Source organism: Brienomyrus brachyistius, chromosome 2 (genome assembly GCF_023856365.1).
Source record: "Brienomyrus brachyistius isolate T26 chromosome 2, BBRACH_0.4, whole genome shotgun sequence".
NCBI lineage: Eukaryota > Metazoa > Chordata > Actinopteri > Osteoglossiformes > Mormyridae > Brienomyrus > Brienomyrus brachyistius.
In genome coordinates this window covers 14444954-14469104 of record NC_064534.1, presented here as the reverse complement: position 1 = coordinate 14469104, position 24151 = coordinate 14444954, and the positions used below count along the sequence as shown (strand labels likewise).

The 24151-nt window shown below is 39.1% G+C and overlaps 1 long non-coding RNA gene across 1 annotated transcript; it reads right to left on the bottom strand.

Annotated features, from left to right (window-relative positions):
• Positions 1-14789: 14789 nt before the first annotated feature.
• LOC125722347 (uncharacterized) lies at positions 14790-20092 on the bottom strand. Its single transcript, XR_007386315.1, has 3 exons — positions 19568-20092; positions 19415-19478; positions 14790-19172 (listed from the first exon to the last, which is right to left on the bottom strand). It is a non-coding gene; the product is annotated as an uncharacterized LOC125722347 (long non-coding RNA).
• Positions 20093-24151: the final 4059 nt, after the last annotated feature.

Below are 24151 nucleotides of genomic sequence, written 5' to 3'. Positions count from 1 at the left end.
AACCTACAGGTTAGGTTTAAATCAATTTATAAATGAGAACGAGTTCTTTGCTATCTAGTGCACAAGTCTCTAAAATTACCAAGGCTCCCAAAGACCAAAGAAAGGAATACCTCCTGGGAGGCATTTCTGAGTAAATGAAGGACTTGGAGTTTAGATATGAAAAATGCCGGATGTCTTCCCTCCAGTCCTACTTGAGAGTTGGATGCAATCATCGATTTCTAGTGTTTAATAGATGTGTATTATGCATGCTGACTTTGCTTTCCCCAGCCTCTGGGGGAGATTATCACACACCAAAGTTCTGAGACTCTGCACAGCCGGAACCTACTACCCTAATATTTCCTTCCAAGACAGATCTTTCTTTTTTATATATAGAATTCTTTAATAATCTGGCAAAATGTAGCCAGTACTAAAGGGATGAAATCTCTTGAATGAGTGTTAAAATATGCCAGATTTAAAATAAGATAGCAGGGCCTCAAACTATGCCCATAGGAAGTGAACGCCCCCCCCCCCCCCCCCCCTTCACATAATCCACTTAATTATTGCAATATGTGAATTTAAGCAATTTAGAATTGCTTTTTGAATGATGACATTTACTGGATATAGATGGAACTTTGTGCTTTATAATACTCTTTTACTAAAGTGTTTTTCTGTAAATGCAAAGGTATATCGGCATATGGTTAATTACCAATGAGGCCAGTTTGGCCAGGGGAACGTATTGCAATCAGAAGGAGAGGAGCGTATGCACAGTCCTCTGAGTCAGTCTTTATTTTATAACGACTGTTTCCCTTCTGCCAATCATTACAATTTTGCTCCAGTGCCACGAACATATATCTTTAACGCTGACATACTTCAGAGACTTTTAGTATATTGCTTGTAAGTGCTGACACTGTCGATCCTGTACTGTTGTGATTCTTTGATTCTTTTTCGCAGCTGAATTCACGACCTGGAGAAAAGTAGAGAAATTTACACATGCATGATATGATATGTGAGTAAGACAAACAGAAAGACATTCTTTTGCCTCTAAAAAAGTCATGTGTAATGTTCAGTTTGGAGAGATTAGAGTTGCTCATACAGACTTATACTACCTGATCTGCATTCCTGATGTGTACAGTATATGTATGTCACTGTACTCTCAGTTCATTTTTCCCCAGTATCTCTGTACCAAAGGCATTTTTTATGCACCTTCTGCAATTTTGTTTTGTCCTGCTTCTTCTCTACTTGTCTTCCAGCTTCAAATGCCCAATTAAACTCTTTCTTAGTGTCCCATGGTTCTGTTCAGTGACTCACTAAGTTCTTCCCGCAAAGTTCTTCAGACACCAAATGCATTTTTGTTAGAAAGACTCTTAATCAGAGACATTTCTGAGAGAAGCCAACAAGGCCGCACAAGTTTACACCTCAGTAAGGAGTCCCTTTTCCAAATTACGTATACAGTAGTATATAATTGGAAAGATACTTTAGTGAAAGTGCATCCATGCGGAACGAAAATAATTCAGAAATCTTTTGAATTTTAAATATCTGAATAAGTCATTGAGATTAATCACTTAGACTTGATACACGTATTATCTTCAGTTTTTTTAGATCAAATGTATTGAAATGACACTTCTTCAGTTACTGGAGAATTTCTCTCTATATAAACATGTCTTACAAAAGAGAAATAAATATAGGAAACTACTGAGAATTTATTCACCTATGGAAGAGCTCCTTTGTGCTTCACTATATTTGTGTTGCTTGGAGCCTACATTTATTAAATGAAATCAGTTTCATTTGCGGAATATGCATGCCCACTGGCAAAATACAGTCAACCCCTTTTATGGCAGGAGATCAAGTTCGTAATTCTGCCTCCAAGACCCCAGAATTGAGCCGAAGCTTTTGGGCCACTTCAGTCACCAGAAAAACCCAAACAGGATTTGAAAGTTCCTCAATGTATTTACCTATATAGATTTCCCCTGTTGAACCATATGAAATGAGAGTGATAATTTTTATAGCACTCATTCACCTTAGTTGGGCAACAGACTGTGAAGTAGCACGTGTGTTTCCTTATGATACAAAAGCATGTGAAGAGCTATAGCTTCTCATATGCAGGATGATATGATACAGTGGGCTGGACTCATATAACTGCTCATTAAGTGCTAGACACCCATTACATCCCTGCTTTAGATTAAATATCTTATAATCTATTGATGATTCAACTTTAAGAGGGGTACATGATGACAAAAAATAATTTACAGATGCATTCAAACAAACATTTGAGAGAGAACTTAAACCTAGAAACTAAAGCCAACATCAGAATTAAACTGCCTATTTGAAGTGACATACAGATGTGTTGTTCCTGCGTAGCTTAATTTGAACAGTATGTTTACAAAACATGCTCAGCTGATCCCTGGGAATGTTCATGACAGACTGTGGTACTGGTCTAGCACCAGTGAAGAACCTGTAGCTCGCCTTTCTCGCCCATGGCCATCGCCACCTCATCAGCTCCTGCCTGCTTGCTTATAGCTGTTTCGCCAGCCTGAGCTGTGCTCAGCTGTGGCTGCCTCGCCGGCTTCTGGCCACCCAGCCCTGGTCTGGGATCCCCACTCTGAAGAATTGGCATCCCCTCCCGACAGCCCTCGTTGGTGTTTCTGGGACCCCCAGAAGGGGTCCGTTGGCAGAGGGGTGCAGTGGCTTCGCCACTTGACCCTTTGTACACTCCAACTCAGGTGGACTCCACACCTGTGCCCACCGCGAGGCGGCTGGTGGTTGTCCGGACCCCCACCTTGCTGTCATTGCCTGGAGGCTGTTGCCAACCTAACACCTGACATGCCAGCTGCCACCAGCCTTACGCTTGGCTCCCCAGCAGCCACTAGCCCCATTCCTGATTCTCAAGCCATTACCAGTCCAAAGAAAGACATTGCTCTTGAGGAATTTGAGTGGGACCCTCTGGGAATTACCCTATGTTCCACTCCTTGGGCCTCCGTCCAGCTCCTATGATGCACCATTTCCGGGCTCCGGCAGGACCATTGAGGAGGGTGTTGAGGAGGGCCCATAAAGGGGACTTTATGAGAAGGCCAATTCTCCGTCTCCTGAAAAGATAGGCAGGAACACACTATCTGTGCCAGTTGTACCATGTCCAATTCCTGCCCTGCAGACCCCTTGAGGCCTTCCTATCCCAGTTCCTGCCCCAGTATCTGCTCTGGTCCAGTAGGTTCCACGTCGCCCTTGAATCTTGAGCAGGCTGTCCTAGTGGCAACCCCTGACCTGCAGTCCCAGCGGCGCCCTCTTGTCCCTATCCTGCAGGCCTTCCCAGATCTGCAGGCCCGGAGGCACCTTCCTGCCCTGCATTTCCCATGTTACCCACCTGTACTTAAACAGGCTTCACGCAAGGTTGAGCACAAATGGCGCTCAACTAAACAAGAAGTTTTCAGATCTGCCTGGAAAGACAACCTCTCTAAGTACAAAGAAGCACTAGTGGCTGCTAGATCTGTGCCTCTCTGTGTCCCTGTTTGAATCTGTGTCTAGGTTAACACAAACTTCTTCAATGTTAAACTTGCATATCACACCATCTCTTAAGAGTGATGACTCTATTACATTTTTAATGGTAAAATAACTAAGATTAGACAGACCATCCAGTGCGTAGCTACGTACAGCCATCAGCCATTTGCTAGTCCTTTTCGTACTGATAATGACATCTTTGAGTCTGTCTTTCCTATAAAATAATCAGAACTTTTGAGTTGAAATCTGGTACTAGCCTTGTACAGTAGATCCAATTCCTGCAAAATTCCTCAAGGAGATTGCACCACTGATTAACACTACTCTGTTAAACTATAGGCTTGGATGTGTTCCAAAACCTTTTAAAATGACTGTTATTAGACCTGTCCAAAAGAAACCAAATCTTGGACCTAATGATGTAGCGCTATCTCAAATCTTCCTTTCATTTCAAAGATCCTGGAAAAGTCGTTGTTCATCATTTGTTTTTTTTACAGCAAAATAATGCTAATGAATTATATCATTCTGGCTTTGGACCAAACCATACTACAGAAACAGCTTTAATCAAAGTAATGAATGATTTGCTTATGGGTTCTGACCGTTGCTGTATATCTTTGTTGGAATTTAATAAATGTAACTGCAGCATTCGCTGCTGTGGACCATAAAATTCTCTTGGACGGGCTAGAATCTATGGTTACCATTAAGTGGACAGCTCTCTCTTGGTTTCGCTCTTATTTAACTGATCGTTATCAGTTTGTCCATGTGAACAGTGAATCTTCCAAGGCCACTAAGTTTAAATATGGTATAGAAGTCCTCTTGTATATGTAAATTGTTTTCTTTATTGATTAATTTTGTTTTGCTTTTTTTTTGTTTGGTATGTATTTGTAAATTCAGTAGTATCTCTTTAAGAATGTAAGTAAAATGCTGTTGCATGCTGCTGTGGGAGGAAGGGAGGATTAGTTACAGTAACCATTTTTTTTGTAATGGTGGAACATGTAGCCAGTTTCTGACATGACTACTGTTTCAGAATGGAAATGTTTAATTTGTCTGGCAAATGTGAGAATGACAGATGGATACTGGCTGAATGTCGAGATTAAACCATTTGTGTTTGGAAGATTCGGCAGTAGAAAAGTGTTTTTTGTTAATCGAGTGAAAGCACAGTCGGTTGCAGCGACAATAAATATGGAGAACATTGCGGAGTCTACATATGGTGTCCCACAGGGATCAGTGCTGGGCCTGTTACTGTTCACTTTATATATACTACTACTTGGTAACATCTTGGTTTCATTGTTATGCTGATGATACACAGTTATATATATCTGTTATACCGGATAATGCATTACAGCTGTCTCGGTTAGAAGACTGTATGCTAGATATCTGGTGTTAGATGGCATAAAGATTTCCTTATGTTAAATGCAGAAAAAACAAAATACTGCTAGTTGGTTGTAAGGCTGCTCAAAAATAAGTTTGACTACCTCAACCTCTGTGGTCTTCTTATTCAGCCTAACACATTGGTCAATGATCTTGGTGTCCTGGTTGATTCAGATTTATGTTTCGATGCTCATATAAGACGTATTACAAGAACTGCGTGCTAGCATCTATGGAACATAGGAGAGCATCTTCTGAAGCTTGGCTTTCATGATGCAGAAAAACCAATACATGCCTTTATAACTTCCAGAATGGACTACTGTAATACCCCCCTTTCTGGTTGCCCATCCAGATCCTTACATAAACTTCAGCTAGTACACAATGCAGTAGCCAGAGATCCTACAAAAACTAAAACATTTGATCATATTAGTCCTTCCCTGTATGACTCTCTATATACCGACAATTTTTCCTGAAATACCATCTACAGTTAAGACTAACCCCTGGCTTTGACTCATCGAGTATGTTTGTTGTAGCGTGTGTTCAGTAAGGGGTGACTGGAACTTTCTTTATGTTTTTTGTATGTTTGGTTAGGAAGGTAGCACAAGCGATTATGTTTTGTTTCTTTTGTTTTCTGGTAGGGAAGATGGCTTGGGTTCATTTCATCAATTGTTTTGCTTATTTTGTTGGCCTGGGTCACTCCAAGGAGTCAGTACATACAGTGTGGTGATCAGTCTTGTAAATACACACTCTTTGTTTGGTCCCAGCCCATTTTATGTCCTGTGCCCTTTCTTTCCCCACACCACACACATCCATTCTGTCACTCCCCAAACCCCTAGACTGGGGTACATAACACATACATGTCAAACTTAAGGTACATATAGAGTGCAGGGACCATATTTAGCATCCAGTGCAATGCAGCGCCAAGTGCGATGCAAACGTTTTTGCTAGAATGAGCCCAACCCAGTTGTCATTTTCCCATCATGAGGGCAGTTCATTCAAAAAGCAAACATACTTGCACCCACCTTAGTGGCTTTAGACTTTGGTGTTAAAATGAGCTGGAGTCAGGTGCCTTATTGGTGCAATGCTATTCAGAGGCACTAAAAAGCTAATACACTTTTCACCAACAAAACCTAGTCCTACTTTAATGGTCTAAAACATGCAGTCTGAAGTGCACAGTGCAAGTTCTTGTAAGGCTTGGCCATCCCACTTTTGCTAGCTTAACAGTGGTACAACAGTCAGTGTACCAGGTCCAGAAGAGTTTAACTAGGTTTAGTAATTATTCATGGGTGTGTTTGGTGCATAACATGGTAAACCAATCAGAGTGTCATCTCCCATTCCCTTTAAGAGCCAGATGCGCTTGCAACTTGGTGGGTTGTTATTATAATGGAGGACTTGCCAGGTAGTAGAAAAGAATGCTTTTCTATAAAGTCTCTCGTCATTCTCATAAGCACCCGGCTAATAATGGCACGGCCAGTATAAAAGTTTTTAATTCTGTGGAATGTGAGTCACAACTTAAGGAAGGCTGAATAAACTACATAACTACTTAATGTCAACCTAATTAGGGGGAAATCAATTATTTGGCAGTCCTTGTCATTGCAAGTGATCACAATGGGAGCCACTTACCTTTTGCCCGCTGTGACAAATGTAACAAAGTGCTATCATTGGGAACAAGTCTGGAATTACAGGGCCATGTTCGTTCGGTTTTGAAGGGCCAGACTGTACTGACATTCACTGCAAGTACAAGCAAATTAAAACCGACAACTGTACTAAAAACTGAAACAACACAAAAATATTTTGGTTTTGTTTGTGCAGTTCCACAACCTGTCAATGCAAACGCTGCAGGCAAAATATGTCTATATGTATAACTAGCCTACTATTACTGTATGTGAAAAACATTTTAACTGTACGCAGCCTACATGACCTGAATGTAGCCTATTTGTTGAGGCTACGGCTTTGATTTTATTCTTTATCTGAAAATAAACAAAGTCAAACAAAACATTTTTCCTGCAAAGGTGGGAACAGGATGAATCATGTAAGACATGGGTGGGAGCAGGACAAAATATTTTACAAAATATTTATTTATTTCACATTAAGCACCTGCAACAAAGCCATATAATAATGAACAGCAAATCTCATGCAGCTCCGCTGGCTGAAGATTCTGAGACTGACCGTTATGACATAGATTTCTTGATATATTTTGATTTAAACATTAATGATCTTTTACATTGTAATCTTTTTATTTTTATCCCAGAGTTAACATAACCTCATATAGACCACGGGTTGACTTGAAAGATCAAACTTATGGTAATTTGTGTCACCAAACAGGCAAATACAATTGTTTTTTTTTCCCATGAAATTCACCAATGGTAATACTGACAATTAGGTTCCACAACACATGTATGGTACAGCTGCATTTCTGCATGTACAGTGCTGCAGACTGTTGAGCATCGCATTGACTTTGTCAATTTTCTAAGTCATGTCTATTGCTTTGCAGCCTTTGCTAAGAAAGTTCATTTTCAATATTAAACACAGGTGTGTCAACGCTTATTGCAAAAAAGCATCAACAACGATACAACCACAAGTTGTCTTTCACACAAAAGGCTAGATTGCTAAACAAAATGAAACAAAAACTACAGTGAGGGAAATAATTATTTGACCCCATGCTGAATTCTTAATCTATAATTTAACTGGTAGGTTAATTTTAACAGGAAAAGATATATTACCAACAAAACAAGCAAGAAAAAAGTCATAATTTAAGACTTACAAAACAATTTGTCACTTATCTAGGGAAATACGCATTTGATCCCTTGGAACGCATGTTTTAGTACTTGGTGTAATAACCATTGTTTGGAAGCACAGCTGTCTGACGTTTCTTGTAGTTGGTCACTAGGTTTGCATGCAGGTCAGCAGGACTTTTCATCCACTCCTCTTTGCAGACCTCCACCAAATCTTTAAGGTTTTTAGGCTGTCACTTGGATCCACGAAGCTTGAGTTCCCTCCATGGGTTTTCTATGGGATTAAGGTCCGGACCCCATGACCTTAATGTGCTTCTTCTTAAACCACTCCTTTGTTACCTTGGCCATATGCTTTGGGTCGTTGTTTTGCTGGAAGACCCACCTGCAATGTATTTCCAGTGCCCTGGCTGAAGGAAGGAGGTTCTCATCCAAGGATTTACGGCACATGGCCCTGTGCATCTCTCTGTCAATGCGGTGCAGCCATCCTGTACCCTTGGCAGAAAAACACCCCCAAAGCATAATGCTTCCACCTCCGTGTCTGCTGGTAGGGATCGTGTTCCTGGGGTTATAGTCAGCATTCTTTTCCCTCCAAACACAGTGAGTAGAGTTGATGCCAAACAGCTCGATTTTGGTCTCGTCTGACCACGTCACATTCTTCCATACCTCATTGGAATTATTCAGGTGTTCACTGGCATACTTCATAAGGGCCTGAACATGGGCCCTCTTGAGTAGGGGTATTTAGCAAGCACTGGAGGATTTCAAACCATAACGGAATAATGAGTTACCAGTGATTTTCTTTGTGACTGTGGTCCCAGCTGCTTTGAGATTATTAAAGAGCTACTCCTGTGTAGTTCTGGGGAGATCATTGATGCTGCATGAGATGAGATCTTTCTTGGGGCCCAAGACCGAGGGTGATTGACAGTCTTTTTTGACATTCTTCCATTTGTGAATAATTGCACCAACACTTGTCACTTTTTCACCAAGCTGCTCACCGATGGTCATGTAGCCCATTCCACCATTGTGAAGGTCAACAATCTTGTCTCTGATGTCCCTAGACAGCTCTTTGGTATTTCCCATGATGATAAGGTTGAAGATGTAGACAGGGTAGTGACCCAAGAATACTATTTAACAAAGTCAAATATCTGTTAATACTTAATTAAGTTCTACTTGTGTTGCGTTAGTGCAAATGTACTTGACACAATTTCTTGCTGGCTTGGAAGGGGATCAAATAATTATCTCCATAGATAAATGAGAAATTGATTTGTACTTGTTACATAATGATTTTCTCTTGTTTGTTTTATTGAAAATCTATCCTCTGATGTTAAAATAAACCTACAACTGAAATGATAGATTTCTCATTTCTTTATACATGGGTGAACTTAGGAATTTTACAGGGGGTCAAATAATTATTTCCCTCACTGTAAGGCTGCAGACAAGATAATTCTCATTCTGACTGCGACAGATCTTAAACAGGACAGACAAATGTGACGAAATGAGTCTTAAGTCGCACTGGTAGAACTGCACCCATAAGACTCATTTCGTGGTGATAGGTCACAAATATAGAAACTGGTGAGTGGCACCATTCACAATAAGGGAGAGAAACACAAAAATCAATTAACACACACATAACAAGTCAGACCCTCAAACAAAAATACAATATCTCAAACAGTTGATCAAAGAAATAATTATAAGCTATTATAAGCTATTATTATAAGCTAATTATAAGCTATTCTCTCTGTAAGGCATACAAAGGGGTAAAACTGCAGAAAGGGTTTCCATTATCCCCACATCCATCATAGGTATTAACTTGGCCAATTATACTAGGAACCAAATAAATGTTCATCGTTCCCAACTGCACCTCATTGCAATCGGACTGAGAGCATAATGAGACAAGGCAGGCTGGTGACAGGTTGTGCTAACAACACTCTTCAAGACTCAGCTTGCATGCCAACTCTGTTACAGTATGTATGTTTGCAAGCAAAACTAAAATATCATAGTGTCCTTTATCATTTCTAATCAGTAATAATGTGTACGCTTGTGTACATATATGCTAGTCCAGGTGTTAGTGTTATTCAGTCCATTCATGTGTAGCCGCACCCTGGTTGTTACACCGATGCCCTTTAATTGGGTGCTACAGTATGTTGTCTGAAAGACGTGAGGCAGCCGCCAATTAACAGGAATGTGTGAACTTGGAAAAGTGCTTGCATTTCTATGAAACAATAAAAATATCTAAATAAGATGAACTGATTGCCTTGTGAACATTGTGGAATCAACAATAAAAACATGTAAGTTTCACTGTATAGCATTCAGACTGCTATGCAGTCATGACCTGGAAGCTTGTGTAATTTGCAATTAATCTCCTGGTTATTTCACTAGAGAAGTCTTAGCGGAAGAGGACGCAACTGTCATCTTTTAAATATGTAAGCAAAGAGGGCAAACATAGTCTGAATATGTTGAAAAGAACAAGTCTTTGCAACACAAGCACAATCTTTCCTTGAAATTTCAGTTCTGTGAAAGGGATTTCAAATCTCTATTACGCTAAAATGTTTCGGTCATCTGTGTGAATAAATTGAAAAAAATCATCTGATAATCCCCTAAAAATATTAATGGCAATATCTTGGTAACTAATGTAGATGTAAGATCTTAAAGGAACATGATGGGTAGGACTACAGGCAAAGGTTCATATCTGAGCTACAGTATCTGCTGACAGTAACTACATTTTTATGTAGTAGAACACATTTATACCAAAGGGTGATGTGGGGCAGCTCGCTGCTGCGTAAGCACCTTTTAGACTAGTCAGATATCTGCAGGTTGCCAGCAGTAAGAGAGCTTTGAAGAGACTGGATCAAAGAACCGTACAACCTGCCTCTGAGGCATCCAAGTAGGCCTGGAGCTCTCTGTGACAGCCATGTCGATATACAACTACATTAACCAAATTTCAAGTACATTTTCTTGGAAGAGTATCAAAGCAGAAAGTAATATAAATAAGAGAATTCAAATTTGCTAGGCAAATAATTTTAAGCATTCTATTATCTGCTTCTTTTATGGGACTTCATATCACATTAATAAAATTGCATTGTCAGTTTACTTTCAGAACACAGTGCATGGAACACAATGATGAGAGTACATAAAGATATTCAGGCGGCATTAGGGTCTTATACATTAAAAACATGCTTCTTAGTTTGAAATGAATTTTCTTTTGGACTTTTTCAAGAATGTTGAAGAATGAAATGACTTGTTAGACTACTGCTGACAGCTACCCTGAAAGACTTTTCCTCGAGTAAAATCACATTTGAGAAGTATAGGGTGTAAGACCTTTTATGTTCTCTGTTCTTGACTTTGTAGAAAAAGAATCTCACTGCCAACATCAGGTGCTAATGTAACATTTCAGAGATAAAAGAGGAATATGGGATTTCAGCAGATACGCACCCGAAAAATGTGAATCAGTTTGCTAATGGAAAAAGGTCTGTGGAAAGGCCTTATCAATCCATAACATTTGTAATGTAGCTTACTATACTTAATGTTTTTAAACAGAAAAGCAAGTAACTGCTCATAATTATAATTGAACAAACATTGTTATACTGTGTTAACTGTGCCTAACAGCAATCAGGGAGAAAATATGACTGAGAATACAAGCTAAGCTTATTTCTGTCTAAATTGAATTTGGAACCAGCCAGTTCCATTTCCCACAGACCACATTCAGACACAACACAGGTGTAATAGGTTGCCAAGTCCTCAAGCAATATTTATAGTTATAACATATAATATAGCAGAACAGCATACAGGAAACAGAAAAAGCATTAACTTTGAAGTAACTAAATCACAATTACAGACATTACTACAAAGTTGCATTGTATTTGATTGAATGCTAAACAGTTGTATGTGCAAAATACTGTTCTAAATAGATCTGACAATCTGCACTCTGTCAGTATTGACCAATATGCGAACGAGCGACGCGTAACAGTGACCGATAACCGCGATCCCCTGCCCAGGCCAGCCCAAAATACATTCATAACTTCCCGATGTCACAGTGGAAGGTGTACATGATGTTGCTTCAGGCTGTGTAGCAATACCATGTAACGCAGCGCGAACAACTGCCAAAACTGCACGTTCTATGGCCTCTAAGTGAGCGGAATTCACCATGTTGTCCTGCATCAGCCCTAACCTGCAACCACTTAGCGCGCTCTCGTCGGTACCGCCCATTTTCATGCAGATGGGCGTGGCTAATTTGCATACGTTCTCAACATTTAGAGTCTGCATTTAACATTTAGATTTAACATTTAGCATTTATATTTAACATTAAAGTTTTACATTTAACATTTATATTTAACATTTAACATTTATATTTGACATTTAACATTTATATTTAACATTTATATTTAACATTTACATTTAAAATTTATATATAGACATACCATTTACATTTACATATGTTAAACAATTTTGAACAAAATCTACACAGCAAAAAAACCTGATGATCCACAACACCATTTATCAGAAAAATGTTGAAAAAGTGGCAAATACAAAAATGTTTACAAATGGCGCCCCATAAGATAGAGGCTTAATAATATAAATGTGAAACATTATATAAAAAAAAACCTAACATCAAAAAAGACCACAGACCTGAATCAGCAATATGTGACAAAATTTATGAAATTCATAGTAGAGGTAAAACCTTGGTTGAAATATGGACCGGACCAGTGGGGCTAGTGCCTCAGGGCCTTGGGCTAGAGGACGCCTTAAAGTGGTAAATGGCATGAGTCACAACAATTATAGTGCAAGCTATACACTATGACTCTCATATGAAATGTGAATTCACCACCAAGGTCCTCTGCATATAGCACAAGAATTGACCACTAGGGCCCATTGACATATACAGCACATATTAACCATCAACATATACAGTGCAACTTAACCACCACCAGAACCTTTGGAATATATAAGTGCGTGTCGACCACCAGGACCTTCTGCATCTATAGCAAGAGTTGACCACGAGGGCCCCTGAACTTTAGCTGCTTTCACACAGAAGTTCTGGAACCTGGTCTTGGTTTATAAGTTCCTGGGCTATCTCAACCTGAACCTTTGTACCTCCTGGTCACTTTCATGTGCAGCTTTCATACCACAGGACAAGAACTAGAACCTTTCAGCTAAATAACCATGGGAGATGCAAAAATCTCATATGTTACACATAATTTCACACGAAATGACACCGCCACACCAGAACTATGGGAGGATAAACACAGTTGCAACCTACAGTTGTTTTGTTTGGGGGCTGAGTGCAATCAAAATGGGACGCAGCCTTTTATTTACATTTTACTTATACGACTTGCAATATGTTTATGATTATTATTAAACTGGCCAGCAGATCAATCCTTCATTTTCCACAGAATGAAAAATGTAACGTTATCCCACTAACACATGCTGCCAAGTTTCACTGCTAGCACTGGTGATATTAGACAAAAGTATATTGAAAATAAGTATAAGAAATATGGAGAAGCAAGAAAAGAATGTAATAAATGAAGTATTCAATGTAATTGAGGTACAAAAATAATATCATACATGTATGCTCAATTTTTGCTCCGCCACTTCTATCTCTTTTCACCACATTTCTACTTAACTTCTAGCTAGTGGTGGTGCTTGTGGTCAACTAATTGGCAAGCTATGGCTGTAAGCTCTTCCCTAGTAGTTTGCATTCAAATGGAGTAGGCACTAAAAAGGGTTCCGGAACTGTCTCCAAGGAACTACAATCAAACTACAGGCTGAGTTCCTGTGGTGTGAACACAACAAAAAGCCCTGGTTCTGGAAAACGTTATGGTTCCAGAAAAAAGTTCAGCAACATTCTATTTAAGGTCCTGATTTTAATTATTTTTATTTATTTTATTAAAATAATTATAAAAAGGCATAAAACACGATAGGCGTGTCTATTACGCATTATGACTGCCTTATGAAGCTCTCATGTACAATGCACTACTGTATATAGCCATGTTTATAATGCTTTATGGATGGAGTATTATTTGTTATGAATGTGTTTAAAAATTACTGAAAATGTCACCTTAAGTAAAGTGTTACGAAAATTGCAAGTTAGCCTCGAGGTCCCCTGGCATATAAAGTGCAAAATGACCACTAGGGCCCACTACAGTAACAGCTAACTACCAAGGCCCTCATGCACCCCCCTGCCCCCAAAACATATGTTGCGAACTGATCACCTGGAGGACTGTGCTCCTTGGTAAGGGAACTGCTAGCACAAAAAGGGCACTTCAGAAATGTAGTTGTGAGCTGAGCATCAAGGCCTCCAGGCCCCTCTGCCAGCACAGCAGTGCAAGCTTAACATCGGGGTCACGGACCCCCACCTTCGATACACTGGCTGGCAGTACACTTTAACAAGACAGTTAATTTAGAATAGCAGGGAACTTTGAAGGATGTTATGCTGCTGATAATCTACTACATGTAGTTATTGGAAAGTTAATATTAGTTTAATTTTTGTATCAAAGACATTAATTTTTAGTGAAGTCACCTCCTTCTTTAACATAGACACAGGCCAATAACACTAGCTAACTAACTTGCCAGGTAATGTTAGCTAGTCTAAGACATGACAAGCTAGCAAAAATGTACCTAGTTATGATTTAAATCCAGTGATTTATAGCTCCAGTGTGACTGTGAGATGTAATGTTAGGCCCTGCTTCACTCACATAGTGTATTAGTTAAAATATATAAACATGTTGATGTTCCATTAGGTTCATAGCTATGTGGAAGTGTTCATCATAGCAGGTAGCCAGTTATTAGTGCTAAGTGTTAGGCTCAGCGTTTTCATGCTGTGTTGCCATACTGTAGTTTCATTGCTAATCCAAAATATGTCTTAGGTAAAATCACCTCCTTCTGTCACTGACAAATAATGGCCAATGATGCTAGCTCGGAAACTTGTCATATAAAGATAGCTAACTGTAGGCCTGACAAGCTACATCATGGAAAGCTAGCTATAACGAAACTGAGGTCTTGGTAGTGGAGCAGAATCCAGACCCATTTTTGATATGAAAGTAGTCTGAAGGGGGGAAAAAAACAGTAAAAATTCAGCAGCATTTCTGCAAGTGAATATCCAATTTCATAGGTTAAATCTTACAAATTATTAATATTGTAACTTGAAAACTCAATTAAAAAGACAATAAAAGAGAATATGAAAATAAGCAGGACGCTAAAGGATAAAAAGGAGACCTGGAGGTTGATAGTCTGTTTATAATTCTCTCTGTAAATCTTATTCCAATAATAACTTGTGGAAGATCAAAAGGAAGGAGGTTAGTTGTGGATTAACACAGAATTGCATGCTATGGCAACATGCTGGGGGACAGCTGAGGTGACCAATGCAGGTGACTTTATATGGTATAAGCCAGCCACCCACACAAACACACATAGACACAGAAAAAAACAGGGAAAGGACATGACTGAGGAGCCCCCATAGGTTATACTTTTCAACCACCTGAGGTGTATAATTATTAGCAATCATCTATGGCCCATTTTTCTTTTCAAAGAAAATAATGCAGTCGATTTAAAGAATATGGCTGGAGTGTTCTGTGCGAAAGAGGGTTATGCAATGTCAAAGGGGCTTTTTTCTTAGCAAGCAGAACAGATATGGGTACAGCAAGTGAAGGAACGACATGTCATTCTGTAATGAAAATAAGGATTTCTTTGATAATGGTCTGAAGTGGGTTTGGTACTGTATATAGTAAAAGAACTAAACTTCCAAACTGCTGATAGTTATCATGAAGAGCGTTTCTCTAGTTTCACTTATATGTACATTTGAGGAAACAGAAATTAAATTCGATACATGATTCAGGAAGCAGAGTAATGGTGTCCGCTTCCCAAATGCAGAACAACACAAGGTGAATTCATCACTATGAGGGACTCTGTCAACATTTGGTCAGAAGCATTATAATTAAAACTGAATGTTTAACAGACTGCACAATCACATCTAAAATTTTTATGAATCTGGGGGACAGAGGGAACAGCCAGGGAAATCCTAACTTTGTAGGAAATGATGCTTCTCTTTACCTGGGAAAGGTGAACACAAATAAACACTTACATTTTATGAATGAATAATTCTGTTAATTGGTGCAGTTTTCCTGATTAACAACACCCCTGTTATTGTTGAAGGCGCTGTAATATTTTATTACTTGAAAGGAGAATGTAACTCTCTATGCCATTTGTCCACTTTTGATTTGCTCAGAGGGGCGGCATGGTGGTGCAGTGGTTAGCACTGTTGCCTCACACCTCTGGGACCTGGGTTCGAGTCTCCGCTTGGGTCACATGTGTGTGGAGTTTGCATGTTCTCCCCATGTCGTCGTGGGGTTTCCTCTGGGTACTCCGGTTTCCCCCCCACAGTCCAAAAACATGCTGAGGCTGATTGGAGTCGCTAAATTGCCCGTAGGAGTACATGTGTGAGTGAATGGTGTGTGAGTGTGCCCTCCCATCCTGGGTTGTTCCCTGCCTCGTGCCCATTGCTTCCAGGATAGGCTCCGGACCCCCCGTGACCCAGTAGGATAAGCGGTTTGGAAAATGGATGGATGGTTGGATGGATGATTTGCTCAGATCTTGTGAAAATAGTAGAAATTGGTGCAAATTATCCTGATTTTATTACCACTGAGATAATCAAGGATTAAGTATCTGAAGCTGGGTGTTTATAAAAATAAAAACAGAGGGAAAAGCAATGAAAAACTTGCAGTTGGAGATATGGTCTTATCTCTAGTGGGAGAATCTGCAGAAGCCTTAAAAACCACAAAAGTTGCCTTCAAACATTGGCTTAAAGCTGCACATCCACCAACATGGTGCTTCAGTGCCAGCAGGACTTGACTGTGAGGTTTGTAGCTAAGAAGGACTCAAGTGATCAGTTGCAATGGGTATCATTAATGACAGAGCTGAGGGACTGAGCAAGGTTGAGCAATTAGCAACCAGGATGCGATACACAGAGTTGGGCCAGAAACCAGAGAACAAGCCAAAAGTCCAAACCCAATCAATCAAACCAGAAAACCAACACCGAGGAGGAAGAACCAACGCAAAAATGGAGCAGTGAGATAGAGCTTGAAAACACTAGGTGCAGGAATGGGTGATTATACTTTGGGGGTGACTGCGAGGACCAGCCTCGCTTATGGTACTGTAGGTACAGGACTGGACCCCTGGGCAGCAGCACACATGGCGTCACATCAGAAATAAATGGAGGTGGTTGGTGGGTCATGAAATTCAGAAATACATCTAACACAGGGAGAATATTACCCAAATGCCTATACGGTTAATCCAAGCCAGGGCGGGTTCTGAACCGGATGCTTGGTATGTGGATGTGTTGAGGGGGGCAAAGGGGTGAAATGGGAAAAATCAAACAATCAATTATGAGCTCAGCTGGAACCAAAAGTAGTATAAAGTGGTTGCCCACTGGGAACTGACACCCATGGAATGGGGTACCATTCTTTCCCCTGAGGAATACAACCATAAAGCCACTTTATGGTTTTGTCAGAAATTCACTATCGCTATAGTGGAACAGCTGGCCCACGCTGTTTCATTTGAAATTAGATTATTTTCGGCTTTCCTATCTGGCTATTGAAATACTTGAAGCATCTCCAGCTGGTACAGAATATTTCTATCTAGAACTAAATTGTTTTGCCACTCTCGTACTTAGACTTCTGTTAAAATTTTGAATTGAATAGAAATGAACTAGTGTTGTACAGGAAGCTCTGCATAGTGTATCTTCTTATCCCATTCAATGATGACTGCAATTATGTGGTCTTCTTTTACAAAGAGCTATAATATGCAGCTGACCCTTCTGCCATATGGATCTTTTTAATCTACATCTCTATTTAGAAATAGACTTATTAGCAAGGCAAACAGCCAGTGCTATTGCATTAACGTTGTATGTAATCGTCCTTTCTTCGGCGTCAAACCGTGATTGTTGACTTGGGGCATTCCACTTTCATTTGCATTTATATCATAAATAAAATATACAGCAACTCTTTTTACTCCTTCGCTTTGCCGTTATCAGACATCCTAATCTGAGCCCAGATCACCGGTGATACCCAGACATCTGGCTTATGATAATACCCAGAGGGCAGATGCATGTGTCAGCCAGATCTAACCTTCAGATCCAGTCCTCTGCATGACCCCTCTCTCATGCCTGCAATCATCAGCAGCCAATAGACTGTCATACAGATATTCTGATTCTATTTGTGATTTACAGTTTGCACATTTATATTTATATAAATGGACTAGTGAAACTTTTTTTTGTCCTATATTTATATAACATTTTAACAGAATTATGTAAGATGCTTATATATGCTATATTTTTATATTATATTTGCACAATCCTAGTATCTGAGTATTACCATCATTTAATATGTAGTCATATTAACATAGTCTCTACAGGTATATGTTTAATTCTAGAAAATCTGCTGTGGTACTCTGTGTTAATTTCCTTGTGAAAATATATCATTGTGAAAATATATGTTGCTAATGTGCCCCAACTTACCCAAATATGTTTTTACACTCACCTCTAATTATCAGGGAAGTGTATATAATAAAAAGAAATAAATATAACTGTGAACCATGTTAGTGGTTTGGTATTTGTCGGAATGCATTCTATATATATCTGAACATTCCATGAACAGCAGTCGATTGGTCAATATTTACAGATGTAAGTATGAGTTTCAGATCAGTGTAAGACAAATACTAGTTCTTGTGTTGCTTCTCTGATAATAAAATGTTACTCTAATGTCTTTGCAGCATTCAGAAATTACATGTATTTACTCAAAATGGAAATGTAATTGTTAAACAATTAGATTTGCATTCAGAATATTCCAGGAAAAAGAATATTTAAAGGAGTTACTTCACCTAAGTATGACTATTACATAAAAAGAAATGAAAAATTTCCATCTCAGCTCTGTAAATTTACATAATTAAATCTGTAGTACAAATGGCACAAACATTTTGACCTAATTTGATCTTCAACAAACTAATAAGCACTACTTTGTGCATGCAGGCAAGATGAATCATCAATAATATGACTTCAACAGTTCAACAGTCTCCACACGCCACTCAAGATGTTTCCACCACCTGCACCATGTTACACATGTCAGCCTTTGCATTACTGGTGCTCATACACAAATCACTGACTTTACTTGAAAAGAAATGCAGTTGTCCGCTATTCTCACATTGAATTATTGTAGCGAATTGTTGCTTATTTCATTGCACTGTTGTTGCACATCAATTGTCTATTACTTATTTGGTTCAACAAGTAGGAATTTCTATAGGCTTGCACATGGCCAATTAAATCTTGAATTAAATTATTGACTTTGATCAATGGTGCAACATGGTGGCACACTGGTTAGCACTATTACCTCACACCACTGGGATCAGAGTTCGAGTGCCCACCAAAGGCTTCATTCTACTGGAGTTTGCATGTTCTCCCCCATGGCGTTGTGGGGTTACTCCAGGTTCTCCGGTTTCCCCCCACAGTCTCAAAACATGCTGAGGCTAACTGGAGTTGCCAAGTTGACTATGTGTGTTATTCCTTGCCTTGCATCCATAGCTTCCAAGGTAGGCTCTGGGTCACTATTTGACATGCATATTCTTATAGAAGACAAACATAAACCATCAGTCTTAGAAGACCTATAAATAGTATATACAGAATGTGAGTTTAATAAACCAACAAACAAATAAATAAGTCATATTCTGGGAAACCTGCTACTGTTTAATAATAAAAAATAATAACAAATTGTAACTTTCTATTATTATAGTTTTACGAAAATATAGTAGCAAACATCTTACATAATTTTGTTAAGATATTACATAAATATAGCACCACACCTTACCTGATTCAGCTGATGCTGCGTTGCCATTTCGTGAACTTGCTTTTCCAAAACACTGTGCACAGCCCTTGTAAGATATTACATGAACTGTCTAAAAGCGGCTAAGAACAACACAAGGAATTCAGAATTCTCATTTCGAAGTCGACGGATGCTTACCCAACGTCTGTTTTACTGAGACATTCTGGAGGGGACAACGGCAGTGCAGAGCCAAGGGTTACAGCAGCTACAAAAGATCCAGATCCCCACTGCTGCTGCTGGCAGCAGGCTTCGTCGACAGGGGAAGCAGACGAGCGCAAACAAGTTGTTTACTACCTTGCGGTATCCTATGTTTGTTAGTATTCTAATTGGCCCTTGGCTTGGCGTAAAAGAAAAGGGAAAAAACCTTGTAACGTCAATGCCCACTGTATTTAGAGAATGACTAATGACTCTTAGCGTAATAAATTATACTTGAGAAAGCTTTATCCCATAGCTAGGGCTAGCTTCCCAATAGCCAGGGTTCTATTAAACGTTTTACAGTCATTGTGGCTGGCAGATGGGCACCATTCAAGGTCTGGTGGGGCAGAGATGGTACAGCATCTTCATCTTCCTTCTCACCATGGTCATCTTCTTCTTCTCCCAGCCTCCCACAGAGGAACCCCCTAGAGTTAAATTGCGTGATAAAAGTTTCACCATCACTTCCCTGGCGGCTCCAAACATCTACTGTACATTATGCTATTAGGCATCATTAAATTCGGCAGTGGGAAGCCACATGGAAAGGGGGTGATCTGCATTAAGCACAGCCTCCTGTTGTTTCCTGGAAGCTGAGGTATTAATTCAAATAAAAGCTTAAGGCAATTTAAAACAATCCACATCTCTGCATTGCTGTTTCAACTGCTTGGTCTTAATGATCTGATTCTTTCCAGAGATGATGATCACACAGAGAGACATATTATTCAGTATATTTTATAGCGTGCAACTTTATTGCCTTGCTTAATTGTTAAGTTTACTTAGACAGGGAATGTTTCATACTGGAATTGCAGCGAATGGCTTTTCCTTGCCAGCACATATAAAGGTTGACAACTTATTGGTGGCCAGTCCTCGCAAGAAAAAATTGATAGGGGAAAAAGGCGTTTGCAGGCTAAATAAAGTGATAGATCACTTATAGAATCAAAGAAAATCATTGTACAGAATCATCTATAGACAGCAAATTTGTTTTTGCCTTTACTGATTCACTGCTGTAAAAATCAAATAAAATTAAGCAATGGTTGACCAGTGATGACCTTTCCACAAAAAATATTCCTGGCGAAACATGTGTTCCCATTCCTCAAACAACTTCCCTAGCAAAACATTATATATTCCTATAAATAACAGGAGATAAGCAAAGTTATCTCATGCTGACAGTAAGGTCATGGAAATGGTTCTGTTTCTTTAATTGCAGTCTCATGCTGTCATTGTGGATGTAATAGCAGATAAGTACACATCCTTTTAATTAAAGTGATGCCTTCTCATCTTATTTTTCCCGTCGTTCACTCAGTTCTTTTGAAGTGGAATTTCTCAAATGCACTTTTCATGTATGTGGTGTGAAACAGTTTGCAAGTAAATGCGCAGCAATTGACAGACTTTAATGAAAATTACAGAAAGGGATGATTTCAGTGAAGGAAGTCTAATTAAAAAAATGAAATGAATGGATAAACTAAGAGAAAGAAAAAAACAAACACACCATGTATGGGGCCATCAATGCAGCAAACATTTTTGGGGGATAAAAATTCACCTCTGCGTACATCTAAAATCATTAAATCAAATTCCTTGTGTTTGATTTTTTTGTTTTTCTTCATTATGTGGAAAAGATTTTCATAATATATCACTACACAGGGTTCGTCACTGACATGTGCATGAATTGCTGACACCATTGTAACAAAATTGAACTGGGAAAAAATATATATGTACACAATAGTGGTAGAGATGAAGTGGATATAAAACGATGTGGTGAGGTAATGGATGGGAAGCGTGTAAGAGTCTGATAATCTCAGGGAATTTCACACATTGTATTTCCCAGCTATCAGTCGTTTAAAATCAATACTGTACTGACAGCTAAACAGCCGCCTCCCCTGTGTTATCTCTACTGAGATGTAACACGTCCAGGTGAAATGCGACTATCACACGATGACCTCGTTTGGGCTTTTGGAGTTTGCCGTGAAGTCCCCGATAAAGTGTATAGACAAAGTTCTTCAGGATAGCACGGGCAATGTTTCCGGAAGCCACTGGGAATATTGTTAGTCTCTTAGCTGGGGCACAAACTAACCCAGAGGTGGCCAATCTTATCCAGAAATGGCTCTTTGGCATGCAGGTTTTCACTTCAACACCCTCATTATGTTACTAATTAGAGGGCTAATTGGCTGAAAAGTCCTAACACATGGGTTCGTACAACTAACCTAAAAGTTATCCAAAAAACCTGCATCCACACTGGTCATTTTAGTATAACTGTCTCCTATGTGAATATATAAACTCTCAGGAAAAAGATTATAAGTTATCATCATTACCCTCTATCACAATATTAATGGTGTGACATGGCAGAGGAGGATGGAGGAGCCAGATTAAGAGGAAATGTAGGGACTTGACTGAAACCAAAAAGAACCAGGGCAAGAAACAAAAAGATCACTCAGGAACTAAAACTAACACTAGGGACCAGGTCAAAACATGAAGCCACATCACTGTCAGAACAAGGGAAGATAAGACTGGCAGGCAATTATAAACAGGATTAACGAGGAACTAAACAGGAGGCAGCTGGAGTGAGTTAACAAGGGGGCAGGAACAAGAGGAGAGACAAACACAGAACAGGCTTATTACTGGCTTATTAGAGCTCTGCTGTGGAGAAATGGGAGGGGCAGGTAAGCAGGACGTGATGAATGGGCTTCATTTTCAGTTATATTTCAAATATTTAGTGAAATATTAGCATTTTTAATGATAAATTTAAAAAAATTATCTTCCATTTCAAGAGCATTTTTCTATAAACCCGTGCTTACCAGTCACCAAGCAGTTGTCACAGCAGCTTACAGCTTGAAGTCCATGTGCAGATCCGTCACCAAGACACTGTGTTTTCTGGAAGACCTGTGGCTATATTTTAGCTCAACGAAAGTGAGCTGTAAGTTTAAGTTGCCGTCTGTTAGAAAATAGATTGTTTCTCCAGAAAGGAGAAATGTAAAGTTTGAAGAGCCACTCAGCTGACAAGTGTATCAGCTCTGCTATCCTACGCAACAGTTGCATGCTAATTTCAAATGATTCCCTTTATACTATATACTACCATTCTGTGCACTGAATTATAGTCTTTGCCTAGTAAAGGGATTCTGTTTTATACTTTTGCATAGTCCCAATGTTTAAGTTCTTATGCATGAGTGCTTGCATTTTTCCATCCATCCATCCATCCTTACTCATCTTAGGTTAAGGTCACATGGATGTTTACAGTTTTCCCTTCACTAAAGAAATAATCACGTTACAGTGATTGATGCCATGGTTGAAATGTTTTGCTAGAAATTTGGATAAGATGCAGTATATCCAGCTTTGCTCACCATTAATCTTTGACGTAACAAGAATTAGCCACAGATGCAGGGGAGAGATGATTGTCAAGCCAACATCTGTCTAAGGGTCCATGAAAGAACAAACTGGGTGGAACATGCATGAGCATACTGTATACGATCAATTCACCATGAAATTTAAACCTTTATTACAAGGGGTAGTAGTGACCAGACGGTATGATAAAAAAAACAAATACCTACACTTTCATTGCTTTGGTGTTTTTTCATACCACACTTAAAAATAAAAAAATCATACTAGAACAGTTCTGGTTTATTGCAAATAAGTTTTCGTGAACAATCCACTTTGACAGGTGAAAAGGCACTAACAGGCTACGCTTTCTGTTTCTTAGCATCCTTAGTTCACTTTGTGTATAACAGAGAAAAAAGGCTTACGATGCATTGTTAATGTGGAAATTATATTGAATTTGTTAGAAAGAAAGAAAAAAAAAGATGCACTGAAAGGATTTGAATTTGATTAATCCATTTAGATAAAAACACAATTGCCCATGGACATGTGAATCCATTACAATACCATGAAATGAAACACCCAAGAGGAGATTTTTGAAAACACATCAGAATGCAATCTGATGGAAGAAAAATAGGCTTGCAGTCAATTCCCCCAAGAATTTCAGACAGCTAATGCTGCATATTTTGTCCCTTTGGACCTAGGAAAGCTGTCTACTTTTCCCTTTCCCAGCTTTCAGTGACAAACAGCCCTTTACAGTTAGAGCGAAGCCTGCCTTTTGTGGTTTGGTATGTCAGGAACCCATTAAGAGACATTGTTTCCTTGTCTCATCCTTGGGTTAGACTGAGGTCAGCTGGAAAGGTTAGACAAAGTAAGTTGAATGGTAATCCAGGTATAAACATACCAGACAAATTCTTTAAGAGCAAACAACTTCTGAGGAGGCTTAGCCTTTGGTGTCTGGGGCTTGATGTGGAGATCTGGCAAGTGTGTGCTCTTTATCTTGGAAGCCACATAGAGTTGAAACTGTCCACTGAAATTTGTACTTTTTAAATTGGGAGGTTGACCTGGAACAGTAAGATAAACATAAAATGTATAGATTTAATGGTAGCCAGCTAGAGATAAAGTAAATTTTAGAAGATCCAGAACAAAAGCAAAATATATTTTTTATAAGCTGATAACGTTTTGAGTTAAACTTTTGAGTTATTAAATTTTTTTCCCCAATGA